The sequence below is a fragment of the Mus musculus genome, chromosome 15 (assembly GCF_000001635.26).
Source record: "Mus musculus strain C57BL/6J chromosome 15, GRCm38.p6 C57BL/6J".
NCBI classification, from domain to species: Eukaryota; Metazoa; Chordata; class Mammalia; order Rodentia; family Muridae; genus Mus; species Mus musculus.
Window position 1 is genome coordinate 85,719,706 of NC_000081.6, and position 15,204 is coordinate 85,734,909.

The 15,204-nt window shown below is 50.8% G+C and overlaps 1 long non-coding RNA gene across 1 annotated transcript; it reads left to right on the top strand.

Moving 5' to 3' along the window:
* The first annotated feature begins 4,144 nt into the window (after nucleotides 1-4,144).
* On the top strand, nucleotides 4,145-7,841 carry Gm46529. Its single transcript, XR_001781735.2, has 3 exons — nucleotides 4,145-4,325; nucleotides 7,063-7,160; nucleotides 7,636-7,841. It is a non-coding gene; the product is annotated as a predicted gene, 46529 (long non-coding RNA).
* The last annotated feature ends 7,363 nt before the right edge of the window (nucleotides 7,842-15,204 follow it).

Sequence of the window (15,204 nt, forward strand, 5' to 3'; positions counted from 1 at the left end):
CTGCAGGGCCCTTTTTTCCTAGTACCCCTTCATTTACAAGCTGTGGCTAGGCCAAGGGCTCTTGGGAACATTTGTCAGGGTCTTGTGTTGGGGTCAGGAGTGAGGGTTAGAATAGAGCCTTGATATCCTGATGTCAGGGTAGGGTCTACCAGTAGATCTGACTGCAGGGACAGAGAACTATGTTTAATATGGACTCCCAGCTCATGGCCAGCATCTACATTTGCCTGTGTTAGTCCTGATCTGCAGGACTGGCAGCAGGAAACAGACCCCAGGCCCCAGTAGGCAGTACGATTGCGTGTCCTCATGCTGGTTTTTTGGTCATCGGGATACCTATGGAACCCTGTGCAGGGATCCAGTGTTCTATGAAACCTTCTGGCCAGATTCTGCTGAGATGGCCATTAAGCCTATCTATGTGCCCTGCCTTCTAGGCAGTGAGCGCCATGATACCACCCATCTGTTTGCCACATCTGGGAGGGGGCTTCGGCATGTGGAAGCCTTAGGAGTAGAAAGCCATACTGGGCTACACAACATTATCCTGGCCCAGCCATGGATGTAAGCATCCTAGGGCTAGATGCTGGCCCTCAGCCTTGCAGCACTGGCTAACACTTCCCCTTGGTTCTCTGGGGATGCTGGATGTAAGCAATAGCAGGGAGCATGGCGTGATAAGCATGGGTGTCCCGGGAGCCACTAGGGTGGAAGGGCCTCCTCCCTCTGTCTGTGTGACATGGCCCCAAGAGTCCAAAGACCAGTCCAAGGTCATACCATGGCCAGGCAACCAAGGCTGGCAGCCAGGTCTTCAGCTCCTAGGTTGAGCTCTTTCCCCTGTAGCATTCTGGATGGGGATGAACGGGCTCTGCTTTCTTCTCACCCTTGAGTGATCCAGTCCCGTGATACACCAGCCCCTAGGCTGGGGGCATCTGGTGGAATCTGGAATCACCGAGAGACTGGGGCTTCACAGATTTCTGGCAGCTGTCCAAGGTGGCTGTGGGTCAAGGGACAAGTGGCCAGCATGTTTCGAGCCACCTCCTGTCTTTGCTCTTTGTATTGCAGCTGGTCTTACAGGGCAGCTGCGGGGAGCTAGCCAATTGTCCAATTGCTTGGTCATTGGGAAGGCATGATTCTCACTTAGCAATCAGTTCAGGCTCCCTGCCCCATAGGCAGTATGGTCACATGAGTCCAGGTCACATGAGCCCTAATGCCAAAGAGGGTCCCTGGGGCCTCTGTGAGCACCAGCTTGGCTTCTGCCCCTGTACCTTTTCCCATAGTTGGACCCTGCAAGTCTCTTCACCCCAGATCTCTGTTCTCACCCTCTGTTCAGGGTGAAAATCCTAGAGGTTACTTTAAGGCTCAAGGCCAAGACTTTTGCCTAACCAGGACTTCTCTGTCTCCCTGTTTACCTGTTCCCTGTCTACCCCTCTGCTGTCTCTGCTCCATCTTAGCCAGGACACAGGGAGAGTCCAGTCCCTATCCTAACTCATTGGCCTCTGAGTCTCAGATTTTCATCTTCAGAACAGAGATTATTGTACCATGCCTTAGAACCAGCATGGAGATTAAAGGTGTTTGTTCTTACCAGTCCTGAACATAGGGCTGAGTTCTCTCTATTCCAGTTCTCATCTGGTTTGAGCCAGGCATTACCCTCCTGGCATCACTTTTGCTAGACGTGATCCCTGCCTGAGATGTAGGACCACCTGTCTATCAACCTCAGGACTCTGAACCCCTCCCCTACAACCTTTATCTCAACTGTCTAAAACCCAAGACCTCCTGGCCACATCCTTTCAATTCTCTCTCTCCCTTTCTCTTTCTCTCTTCCTCTCACTCTCCCTTTCTCTCTCCTTTCTGTCTCTCTCTGTCTCTGTCTCTGTCTCTCCCTTCCTCCCCCTGCCCCTGCCTCTGGCTTTGTGAATCCTGTGAACATCTACAGAATGGCCCCTGTGGTTAAATCTCCTCCATGGGCCCTTGCCTAGCTTCATACTCTGCCCTGGACCTGAAGTCCTTGGCTCTGTGCCCCATCTTTTCAGCCCCTGGATGGTGCCCCCCTCTGCTGAGGGGCATAGAGTCCTGTGCCCCAGATGTGTCCCTGCTCCACAGTTCTTCTCTGTCCCCATCACTGCCACCTGGAGAGCACTTAAGGGACTTCAGGGTCCATGACTATAAGTATGCCAGATATGGAGTCCTTTTGCCCCTCAGTCCCTCAACCCAGGGGCCAAACCTGGCTCCCGGTTGTCTTGGTGCCAGCCCTTACTGAAGCCAGTCCTCTCTTTTTAAATCAAGAGGTAGAGTCTTCTAGAATCTAAGACCATGGCTGCTGGAGAGATGAAATCTCTCTGCGAGTATGAACAATAATTCTCCTCCCAAACACTGGAACCGGTAGCATAAGCTACATCTGGGGCACAGGACTCTATGTCCCTCAGCAGAGGGGGGCACCATCCAGGGGCTGAAAAGATGGGGCACAGAGCCTTGCTAGGTAGCTACTTCGGAGATCTACATGCAAAGCTCAGTGGCCTGTCCCGTGGGTGCAGCACCCTCTTGCCCCCTCACAGAAGAGGTAACAAGGGCGCTGGAGTGGTTTGGACAGCAGAGGTAAGCACTTCCGGGTGTCAGCCTCAGTGGGATACAGCCGAAGGGAGCTTGTTCTTAAGGATGGAAGGACACAGAAGAAGAGAGGGAGAGTGACAGTAGAGGATTGCAGATGCCAGGAGCACCAGTATGGATCCCAGAGTAGGAGGGCTGGAGATCCTGATGTGGGGAAGGGAGAGGTTAAGATTGCTCCAGGGCCAAGTGTGAACAATGTAGGGCAAACTAGACACCCCAGAGTGCTCTGTATACTGCCTGCCCCACTTTTAGAAGCTATGTCTGAATTCCCAGGCAGCCCCCACAGGTTCAAATCAGGAAAGGAAGAAATAAATTCTTTGTGGCCCTTTCCTGTAAGCTGTTACAATTCTATCTTTGTTCCCTTCATGAAGCAAAGGCTGGAGAAATGGACAGCTTTTCAAATTTCTGTGGAGCCTTAAATAGAAGGTCTAGGGCAGGCTGTGCCCCTACCATTTACTGGGGCACCAGCTGGGAGAGAAGGCAACTACAGGGATCTCTCAGCTGCCTTTTGGGGTGACCTTCAATAGGAAGACATGGCTTGCTGTGGAGCGGGAGAAATTGGCAAATAGGCACCAGGGAAGGCCGCCATCAAAGCTGCTGTCTACATAGTCCAAAGCTGCTGCCCCTGCTGACCTTGGCTTTGTAGAGTTCAAGGTCTTGAGGCCTTCCTGGATATGAGGAGACAGTGGGTCACTGGTCTAAGCTCTGGACAGCTGCCGCTCCCAGCTGACTCCAGTGCTCCCAATGATGAGCGAGCAAATAAAAAGCGTAAGTGTGTGCACATGTTCAAACACAAGCATGCACAGATGTGTCCACTTAGACAGGCGCTCACAGACAAGCCCGGATGTTCACATAAAGGCAGGAATACATGCTCACACATACATGTACACACATACTTTTCTTTTTTATCTGCTCACATGTGTGGTTATTCCCAGCCACCGGTGACCTTGAGGAACACAACCCACTGATTTGATAGGATGTCTGCCATGATAAGATCCAAGCTCCCTCCTCCCTAGCAGGAGGGCCACAGGAATTTGTGTTCTTATCCGTGTGCCCCAAGCCAGAATCCCCTGGAGAAGTGTGGAGTCAGCTGGATGCTCTTCAAAGTTGCTGTTTCCTTTTGTAGTCTCTGTTTTGCTACAATTTGTTACTATGTGTCCTTGGTCCTTGAGAGCAGATACTTTGAGACCGTAAATATTGGATTAAATTTTCACCTACCTATTCTAGCATCCATGGGCATCACAATGTAATAATAATAATAATAATAATAATAATAATAATAATAATAATAATAATAATAATAATAATAGCAATTATTGTTATTGAGGCAGTGTTTCTCTGCATAGCCCTGGCTGTCCTGGAACTAGCTCTGTAGACCAGGGGGGGAGTCAAACTCAAAAGAAATCCATCTGCCTCTGCCTCTGGAGTGCTGGGATTAAAGGAGTGTGCCACCACCGACTGGTTCATTTTATTTGTTTTTAATCATTAATCTCAGATGAAATTCTAATTCCCAAGGAGTTCCTAGTCCAGTGAGAAAGACAGCTAAGACGCAGACACCACAGTACATCAACATTGGGAGGGGAGATCAAGGAGGCCTTCTTGGAGGAGTTAATGCCCGAGATGTGAGCCATTAAAGGAAAAGCAAAAGTGAGCACCCGAGATGCCCTGCAGAAGGAAAAGTGAGCAGGGAGAAGTCCAAAAGTGAGCAACTCAAGTCCAGTGCCTGGAGAGAGGTGAGACAAGGCTGGGTCACAGGACTCTGCTCAGGACTGCAGGCTGCCACAGCACAGGGGTATGGAGAGGGAAGGGGCTATGTGAGAGCCTGACAGCCTATGGCATCAGTCAGGTGGGGCATGAGCAGAAAGGGTCACAGGGTGGAGGGAAACTCTCCATGCTTACCCATCACCTCTGCCTTCCTGAAGCCCCTCTACGGGGCCAGAAATAAAACAAGTCCCAAGGAGGTAAAGCCACAAGCCAAAGTCACCCTAGAGTTAGCTTTCAGCTTTAGAACAAGTGGATTAAAGGAGAGAGAGCCTAGCCCAGGCAGATGGGCCTCCCTCCTGGAGCCTGGAGCTCTTCCAGACTCTGAGAAAACCCCCATGGGGCTCACCCAGTTTAGAGGGTTCTTGGGGACCTTGAAGAGGTCTGTCCTAGCTGGCCAACGTGTTGGGCTTCCTCCCAAAGAAGGCAGGGGTGACCAGGCAAAGAGGTGCAGCTCTGGCCTTCATGTCTCTCAGCCTGGGGACTGAGCATCCCCCATCCCGGACTGAGAAGCCCAGCATGCACGGGAGTCAGGCTTTGAATCTTGCTCTTTGTCAATGTGCCAGAGCAAGCTCCCCTCGCCCTTCTCCCTTCCTGCTCCCAGCAGGATCTGCCGCTGTTCAGATCAAAGCAAGAGCATGGGACAGTGGCCGGGAGGAACTGGGGTGACCAGCCATGCACAGGGTAGGAGCACAAAGAGATTGTCCCTGCCCCAGGATGGGCTTGGGTGGTGACCTTCAGCTGGCCAGGTCTGGCCTTGCTGGATTCACTGAAACAAGTCAATTCCCCAGGGCCGTGGGCTCTGGGCTAATTCTAGGCCTGGGGAAAGCACAGAGCATGAGACACTGAACATAATTCTCTACAAGGTTCTGTCTGGAAGGTCATGTGGTTGCCTCCTTTCCCCCAGTCAGGGCACGCCTCCTTGGCACTCTCCCTCTGGGACCTGTCACAGTCACACCTCCAGATACTACGCAGAATCCCAAACTGGCAGGGGCACTGGCAGGGGCGTTCTTGATCAGCCAGCCTGGCCTCTCGTCTTACAGCTGGGGACAGACTGCCTGGAGGCCAAGGTCACAGAGCCCAGGAGGGAGCATGGGGACTCATGAGCAGGGCCACACTTTCAGCCTCTCTACCTCAACTCCCACTGCTGGGAGCAGGTGGAGGAGCAGCTGCAGAAGGCTCTCCCAGAGCCTTCTTACAGCACCTTGAGTTTTCATCGGTTGCCACTCTGGGCAGTGAAGCTGGAGGGTTAGCTCTGGGATGGTGACAACCTTCAGCACTGTAGTCGAAATCTCTGCCTGGTGATGACCTTCCTGTACGAGGGAAGTCATGGCCCACTGGTACGAGTGCATTTCCATCTCCAGTTGCCTAGTAGCCGGCACATGGAGTCAGTGATGTTCTCAACTTAAATAAGGGCTCCAGAGACTGTGGGATGGCTAGCATGAGGCTTGAATTTGGAACTCTCAACATCCAGACAGAAGTTGGGTGTGGCTGCTTAAGACTGTAACCCCAGGGCTGGTGGGGTGGGGTGTGGGAAAAGAAGGGTCACCATGAATGTATGCACATCTGCATGTATATGTGTGCATACACATTCACACACACCACACCACACACACACACACACACACACACACACACACTAAGATTAAACATCCAGGTGCGTGTGCTGTAACAGCATGCAGCAAGCCAGGTTCCTCATCTACTCCTGCTCTGGGAAGTGAGAAGGTGTACACTGTGAATGAAACAGTCTTCAAAATTCTGTTGAAAGCCAGGAAAAGATGGCAGGATGAAGAGGAACCCAGGTCCCATCGAGGAGAAAGACCCAGAGGATGTCAGAGCCCTCTGCTTTGAGGCATCGGGCGAGGCTGGAGAAAGCCAGGCTTTGGCAGTAGAGTGGAGAGTCCGTGAGCAGACAGAGGTCAGGTTAGGAGGTGCCCCTCCACCAGCAGGCGTCCAATGCCTCACTTTCAGGTAAAAGTGGAGCAAGGAAACCTGGCTCTCAGCTCAACTTCCTCTAGCAACCTAGAAAGAAGACTTCCTTAGCACCCAAAGGAAGAAAAAGGAAAGGAAAAAAATAGACACTCAATCATAAAGTCTGTGGCCTGGAAGGCTTGGCAGCCTGAGTTTTATCTCTGGGTGGCCCAGCGGAGTTCAAGACATAGATTTGGTTTCAAATGACCTGGGGTGGTAGCTGTGCAAGCAAACAGAAATCATTCTTAGAAGGAGCTTCATTCAGTCTCATGGAACCCCAGCAAAGACTGGCTCAAAAGCACAGAGGAGTGCTGGGAAGTACACACCCAAAACTACACCCAAGGTACCTCGAGGAAGAACCACCAGACAGAAGCCAGGCATAGCGGTGTATGCCCATAGCAGTGCATGGGAAGCTGGGACAAGAGTCAGCCAGGCCTGTAGAGCAAGACTCGGTCTCAACCCAAGAGCAGCTGATTGAGCATCGGCTTCCAGACACTTATCAGAGACCATATCTTAACCGTGATAGAGAGATGACCACACTTAGGCCCAGCACATGGTATATCTCAGCTTCTGTGAAGGTTTGGATGAAAATGCCCCCCACCCACCCATAGACTCAGGGAGTGGCATTATTGAAAGTGTGTGCCCTTCCTGGAGGAAGGGTGTCACTGGGCTGTGGGCTTTGAGGTTTCAGATGCTCAAGCCAAGCCCAGTGTCACTCTCTTTTCCTGCTGCCTACAGATCCAGATGTAGGGCTCTCAGCTACCCCTCCAGCTCCATGTCTGCCTGCATGCTGCCATGCTTCACACTGTGTCAATAATGGACCATACTTCTGAACTGTAAGTCAGCCCCAATTGGGGCTGTATATGTTTTCCTGTATAAGAGTTGCCACGATCATGGTGTCTGTTGGTCTACAAAGTGAGTTCCAGGACAGCCAGGGCTATACAGAGAAACCCTGTCTCAAAAAACCAAAAATGAAATAATAAAAATAGAAGTAAAATAAAATAAAATAAAATAAAAAAAACTAAGCTTTTTTCAAAAATCCTGCAGAGGACTGTCTTGTCCAGGGAGTGCTAGGTGGGTAGGCAGCTGCAGGCAGGTGACTAATGTGTAGTATACATTGTAGTTGTCCTCAGACGCACCAGAAGAGGGTGTCAGATCTTGTTATGGATGGTTGTGAGCCACCATGTGGTTGCTGGGATTTGAACTCAGGACCTTCGGAAGAGCAGTCTCTTAGCCGCTGAGCCATCTCTCCAGCCCCTGTCCAGACTTTCTAACACACGCTTGTTATATCATTGTGCTTTTCCTCCGCAGTGTATGGCAGACAGGGAGAAACAGATTTGCTCTTATTAAGTGAAGTACAAGCGAGGAGCTGGAGAGATGGCTCAGCAGGTAAGGCGGCTTGCACCTGACCTTGACCCTTGACGCTTGGAGCCCACGTGTTCCAACTAACACAAGTTTCCCTCTGCTCTTCACATGTGTGCCATGGTGTATAAACCCCACCACACACACACACACACGCACACACACCATAATATTTGAAAATGTAAAATACGCTTTTATAAGTGTAAGCAAGTATAGAGCAATAGGTCAGTCAATGAAGCCCTGTAAGCATGAGGGCTGAGTTCAAGCCCCACAACCCACCCAGGCCAGGCATGGTAATGCACCTTAGAATCCCAGTGCTGGGGAGGTAGAGACAGGGGGATTCCTGGAACTCACTGGCCAGCTGTGCAGCCTGGCCTGCTTGACAAGTTCTAGACTAGAGGGAGACTCTGTCTCAACAGGAAAAAATGGATAATCCCTGACGTACAATACCCAGGGTTGTCCTCTGGCTTGCCCACATATACTTGCAGCCATACCCACAGGGACACACACACACACACTACACGGAAACAGATCTATTCAGGAATCACTTCTATATATAGGGCGAAGCAAAGTCCCCGCTCTGAACAAACTACCTGGTTTTCCATCGTTGTTTTCTTTCTAATTTCGCTTGCACTTTCCCGGACCGGCCTGGGAAGGGCTAATGAGCTTGGAATTCAAACCCCCAAAGGTCATTTAAGTCACTTCTGTAGGCAGCAGCACACTCGTGGATGAATTTTAGCACTTGGACCTGCCTGCCTTCTGTTAATTTCAACCCCTGCCCCGCCCCCCCAGCAACCCTTGACAAGATAGCTGCTTTTCTGTGTCAGTTAGGAGAACCTTCTGTAACTGCTCACACCTCTGTCTTGGGGTTGAGACCACGCTCAGCTCTGTCCAGCTCAGTAGCATAGTTCCAATATTCCTTGAGTGTGCCTTCTCTGCGTACTGACCTCTGCTCCTTCTCCTGGGCCTGGGACAGGTTAGGACAAGCAGATAGGTAAGTCCTGGTGTTTGAGTCTGTGGTTGCCTGGCATCTCTCTTGGCTCCCCATTGCTTGTAAGATTAAGCCCCAGCCCCTTTGCCTACATTCCAAGACTCTCTGTGTCCTAGCAGGATGATTTCTGTAGCCATACCTCTGGTCTGTGAGGCTACAGAGCTGGGTCTTGCTTCCAGGTATGAGAGCATGTGGCCGGCACCCTCCATCAGCAAGAAAAACCGAAAGTCGGTCTTCTGTGGGAGCCTCCTGGGTGCCAAGGCCACACAGCTAGTGAAGGCAAGCTCTTCCCTATCTGATGAGAGAAGGAGCCAGGAAATGACCCAGGAATGAATAGGCTGAGTTTTCCCCAAGGTATCAGGGGTCTATGGTGGCAAGTGCCAGGGACAGTAATTAGGCTAGACAGTGCATGGCCAGCCTAGAACAGCATAGCCCAAGATAATGAGGGAGTATCAACATGTGGTTCAGCAACTGGGTAGAACCCAGAGCCCAGCTTGCTGCCTGTCAGCACTGTGGTTGCTGGGCAGGAAGATGGAAATCACTCTCTGAAAGCAGCAGCTCAGCCCTTGGTGGTCTTCTTAGCACCGCCACGTAGGTTTAGAGTAGTTTTAGAAGTAAAACTTAGCGCTAATACTTGACAGAGACGCCAGTTCATTCTGGCACTTCCTCCCAGGGAATGTGGAGATGGGGGCTCCAGGTCCCAGGCCGTTCTCCAGCCAGGTAACCACTTTTTACTTAGAGCAAATCTGTCTTTCCCATGGTTGGGGAAAGGCTGGCCCCATGTCCCTCACTGCCCCAGGCATTTTCCAGGGACATGGAATGCTTCTCACACCATGAGGAACGAAGTTTCCTTCTCTAGGTCCAGCTGCCCCTCTTAGGATCCTTCCTGAGGCTCGCAAACAGAGGGAAACATGCCTCTCCAATCTGAGCACTGGGAGGGTGCCCAGTGTCTTGTGCCACAGCTCCATGTGTGTGCAAAACTCCTGCGGGCTGTGCCGCCCACACCCTGCTCCTTGGCCTCCTGGAAGATCAGAATCAAGCCCTCGCATAGAATCTTGTATTTCACGGTGCAAGTCTCAACATAAACCAGTGTGTTGACTTGAAAAATAAATATCACAAATAAAGGCGGGGGAGAGGGCTGGGCACGCAAAGGCCAGAACCATGTCAAGAAGTCTTTGCAGCTTACCTAGTGTGGATTAGTAAACCGGCCATTCAGGCCAGAGGTGGCAGGCGGCAGCAGGGGCCTGGGATTTAACCCACTTGGAGACTCATCATGGGGTTGTTAGCTCTCGGTGAGGCCAAGTCAGAGCAAACGCATCCCTTCCTGATAACACCAGCGTGTTAGATAGGGAATTTTCATTAAGAAAGGGTATTTCCAGCCTGGTGGTGAAGGTGCATACCTTTAATCCCATCATTCAGGAGTCAGGGGCAGGTGGATCTTTGAATTTGAGGTTAGTCTGGTCTAGAGAGCAAGTTTCAGGACAACCCTGTGTAGCTCTACACAGAGAAACTCAGCCTCACAAAACCAAACCAAAGCAAAACAAAGGGGGATTTACAACAATAACATTTTATAAAAGATACTCAGAGGGGAAAAGTCATATTTCTTTAAAACAACAATAAAAGCTGAAACTCTTCAATACATCTTTTCCCTCCAGTTTGCTGAGGAGAAAAAGAAAAAGACAAAAGCTTCGTTGAACATGACCCATCCCCTTCTAGGGAACCAGGTGTGGGCATAGTGCAATTCCACATTTTGGTTAAAACCCAAGGCCACCCAGCTGGTCTTATCTTCAAAGGCAGCTCTTCCTGAGCTCTGCAGATGTGCTACAGGGCCAGAAGACCCTTCTGCAGAGTGCTATGGAGCCTGGGGCCTGCAGGCTGCTCTGGACAAGAGAGACTCCTCTGTAAAGAGGAAGAGAGTGGAGGGGAGAGGAGTGGGAGGAGGCATGCAGCTATAGCGTCTGCAGGAGGGAGAGCTATGCTGAATGGTAGCCAGAATAGGGCAACCAGAAGCTGCCAGATTGGGGGGGGGGCAGGGAGGCTGAGCTAACTATGTGGAAGGAGGGCCTGGAATGGAGACCAGCTTCAGCCACGAGATGGAAGCCAAGAAGCTTTCTAGAGGGCAGTGGTGGCGCACGCCTTTAATCCCAGCACTTGGGAGGCAGAGGCAGGTGGATATCTGAGTTCGAGGCCAGCCTGGTCTACAGAGTGAGTTCCAGGACAGCCAGGGCTACACAGAGAAACCCTGTCTCAAAAAACAAGAAGAAGAAGAAGAGGAAGAAGAGGAAGAAGAGGAAGAAGAGGAAGAAGAGGAAGAAGAGGAAGAAGAGGAAGAAGAGGAGGAAGAAGAAGAAGAGGAGGAAGAAGAAGAAGAAGAAGAAGAAGAAGAAGAAGAAGAAGAAGAAGAAGAAGAAGAAGAAGAAGAAGAAGAAGAAGAAGAAGAAGCAGCAGCTTTCTAGAGGAGGGGAGGTACCTCTTGGCACAACTCTCAGGCTAGTGGTCATCACAATATGACCTGTCTTTCAAAGGGGTCATACAAGCACCTTCTTCATTCTCCCACAGGGATCCTGGGAAAGCCACAACAGCCCTGCTATCTAGATGGGAAGACTCCTGTAGGAGTTAAGTCCAATACCAAAGTTACAGAGTGACTAATGATCAGAGCTAGACTCTGCACTGAGGGGACAGAGGTGGTAATATGTACTTTCAAGCCCCAAGGAGATGCTGAAACTCAGTACCAGAACCTAGAGGGATTGGGTTTTTCCTATTCATTCAGACCCAGAATAGTGTTTAATTTACATAGCAGGCACACAATAAGAGATTAGCCATCAACTAGAATAACTGAAATAATACGCTGCAATAAACGTTACTTGAAAATGTGTGAAATATTTCTTTCCATTTAGTGTTTTCAGATTGAACTTGACCACAGGTTCTTGCAAACAGACAAAGCACTTTTCGTTTGTTTGTTCTGAAGCTGGCTGGGTCTCTTTGTCATGTCGAAGGCCATGGCTGCCCTGGAACTTGCTTGTGGACCAGGCTAGCCTCAAACTCACAGAGATCCAACTTCCTTTTCCTACCAAATGTTGGGGTCCAAGGCGTGAGCTACCACATCTGGCATGAACTGGTAACTGACACATCAGGCCTTATCTCTACGATCCTGACCCTTGCTCAAAGCCATGAAGCTCATGGTCCTATCTCTGGTCTAGGACAGAATAAACATCCTTTGGGAATTGAGGATTTCTTTCTTTTTTTTTTTTTTTTTTTTTTTGGTTTTTTGGTTTTTTGAGACAGGGTTTCTCTGTGCAGCTCTGGCTGTCCTGGAACTCACTTTGTAGACCAGGCTGGCCTCGAACTCAGAAATCTGCCTGCCTCTGCCTCCCAAGTGCTGGGATTAAAGGCGTGTGCCACCACGCCCAGCACCTTTGGGAACTGAATCTGTCTTCTTGACTCTACACCTAGACTCTCACCATAGCCAGCAAGTCACTCTGCAAGCCCAAGCTCTGGATTGGATAAAAGGCACCCATGACCCAGTGCCCAGAGGCATAGCCCACTGGGGATGTAGTCACATGGATCCACAAGGAGAGTATCTGTACACTGTGGGAGGAAGGGAGAGAGGGACAAAGAGCAGAGTTACTGTAAGCAGGGTGCTTTGACCTTCCAAGATATACAAAGACAGACATCTGACCCATGGTGAGCAAAGGCAGTCTGTAAACTTAGGTTTGGAGATGGGTTAATTATCAAAAAGGGTAGCATGCCAATGAGGCAGCAGTTTCCTAGCAGAAGGTTCCAGGTCCTGCAGGCCTCCAGTGAGTTTATAGCGTCTCTGCCCAGGTGACAGCCAGTATTTGACATAGTTCTCATCCCAACTGTTGTTCTGATGGCTTCCTGGGCAGGGCCCCACCCACCTCTGCCCACTTTATATCCCTTCCACAGTCTCCTCCCCTGAGCCTGTCTCTTCTTCTCGCCACGGCTTTTGAATAGTCTGATGCCAACCCCAAGAGTCTTAGAGCCAGGACTGTCCAGAGCACCAGGCTCCTATGTCTGCCAGAGCCTGAGGTGTCAAGCCAACAGTTGGCCTCTGTACCAGATCAGTGAAGATCACAGAGTGGATATGAGGTCTGAGAGCATCCTCACTCCCTCCAGGTGGCTTCTGCCCTTGATTTCCTCATCTGTGAAGTGGGGGTAGGTGGAGCTGCCTTCCAGGGCTCCTGTGAGTCTCATGTCTAAGGGTGAACACACTTTGTTTCCTGGATGGTGAGTGCCAGTCCTAGGATGGCATCCAAGGACATACCAGGGTTGATCTTCACTGAAGTCCACCCCGGGCCACCAGCAAGCCGCTTCCTATTTTCCATCAGCAAATACCTACTTCCCCTGCCCTGGTGGACTTCCACCACCTGATTGAAGGCACGCTTCCAGGAGATCAGAGGCCACTATCCTGGCAGATGACACAGGATAGGAGGCTTTGAAGATCAGCAGAGGGCAAGCCAGTGACCCTCAGAGGCCTTGGGTGGTTCCTGGAAAGGTCTTACATAAGTTGCAAGGTAAACATAGACGAGCCTGGACCCCAGACCCATGGGAGAATCTCCAAGCGCTGGTGCAGAGCAGGTAGTAGGGTTTCCATGCTTTCTGCATTGAGCTCTAAGCCACTATGTGCATACTCACTGCAGGAAACTCCCCCCACGTTACACCTTCCTTCCACCTCTGGCTGGATGCATGCAGCAAGGGCTTTATAGATTGGCTTTCTCTCATCAGCCTGCAAACTGGTCAGGAAATGTGGGGGAAGGGATGAGTGTGGCTAACCTGCAGCCCGTGGGCCACTTATACCCCAGGATAGACCAACACATTTGCAGGTGACATCCAGCGTGAACTAAAGCACATGGCCCAAGACTCTTCAGTGGTTACTAATGTGCCAACGAGGGGACACAAGAACATTAACGGTGTCTACTTAGCCCTGCACAGATGGTGTCTCTGTTGTATGTGTATCTAGAACCCCTCAACACCTTAGGAAGCAAAGAGAAAAGATGCAGAGGTGTCCCAGAGTCAGGCATGTACCCTCTGAGATAGCTTCTTGGAGGGGGGGGTTATAGGACAAGTCCTTTCCTCTCAATACAGTCTGTCAAACAAAATTCACTGTCCTTTATGGGTGACAGAGAGCCATTTGAGGAGGAGATGTTCAGGATCTCTAAGAGAGTCTGGGTGGAAGGAAGTCTATGTTCCAAAGTGATTCTTCTGGACAGAGAGTCAAAACAAACAAAACCAAACAAAACCCCCATATTTTCTCATCTTGAAACCTTGGGCGCTCCAAGAATTCCAACTGTCATTTTTTTTTTCTGTGTTCTCTGGGCTCAGCAGTTACTCTGCTGGCCCCTCTCATTCCGAACCATTCTTTCCAGATTATTCCAAATGTCTGGTAGAACTGGGTTAACAGCAGAACACTCTGCAAAAGAAGGCAGCATTCCTGCATGTGGACTCTGATCTTTGGAACTCAGGACCTACAACCAAGCACCCTCTCTTCAGTGGCCACCCCAACCACCTGGTACACTAGGGAGGATGTCCTTTGGAGATGCATCTACGTAAGCAGCCTCCAGCCATTCTTGCTCACTGTTATATACAGGCCAGGGTAGGAAAATGGACTAATGTTGTCTTTGAATATCCCCTGGGCCATTCAGGAAATCATACAGACAGGTCACTGTGCAAGGTCTTTTAATTTTTCCATTTTTTAAAATTGTATGTGGCAGAGTAGCTGGTGTGTGTGTGTGTGTGTGTGTGTGTGCTTGTGTGCATGTGAGTTGGTTCTTTCCTTCCACCGTGTGAGTCCCCAGGTTGGAATCCAGGTCATCAGGCTTGGTAGCAAGCACCTTTACCCATTCAACCATCTCCAGGGTCTCAGTTTTGCAAGCTTCGAAGCATAATACAAATAGTAGCTATTTCCTGGCCACTGCGTGCAAGAAAAGGCGAGCTTGCCAGTAGGCAAGTAGGGAATGTTCTGTGGGTGTCTGGCAGGTGGGGCAGAGTTCACCACAGGTATGAGGCTGATCAGCAAAGGTGGGTTTAAAAGACGTCCCTGAATGTGCCTGTAGGGTCTGGTCTCCAGTTCCCAGGGTAAGGAGATGTGCGCTGAAAGTTTCCTTTCCCTAGTAGGCTCTCCTGGGCGCTCATCGCCACAAATAGCATAGTGGCAGGCCCAGCGTGAGGACAGACAGGAGGGCTGGCATAGCACACATTTCGTTCCCAAAGGAGCGGCGTCCTGGGGCGTTGGCACCTCGGGGGGCATGTGCATTCCGTGACTGAAGATCCAAGGACGACACAAGCAAAGCGGCTGCTCTGGGTCGCAGCCTGCTCCCAGTTGCAGCCTCCCGCCTGCGCTGTCAGTTGGCAGAGCCCCAGTGCCTGAGCTGGACACAGTCAGCCCCTCAACCCCTGAAGCGTATGCAGAGGGGCCACAGCCCGGGGCGGGGCAGAGGCGGAGGGTGGGTCAGAGCGGCCGCGCCTCCCTGCGACCGTCCTCGATGCCCTTCAGCCTCTGCCTTCCC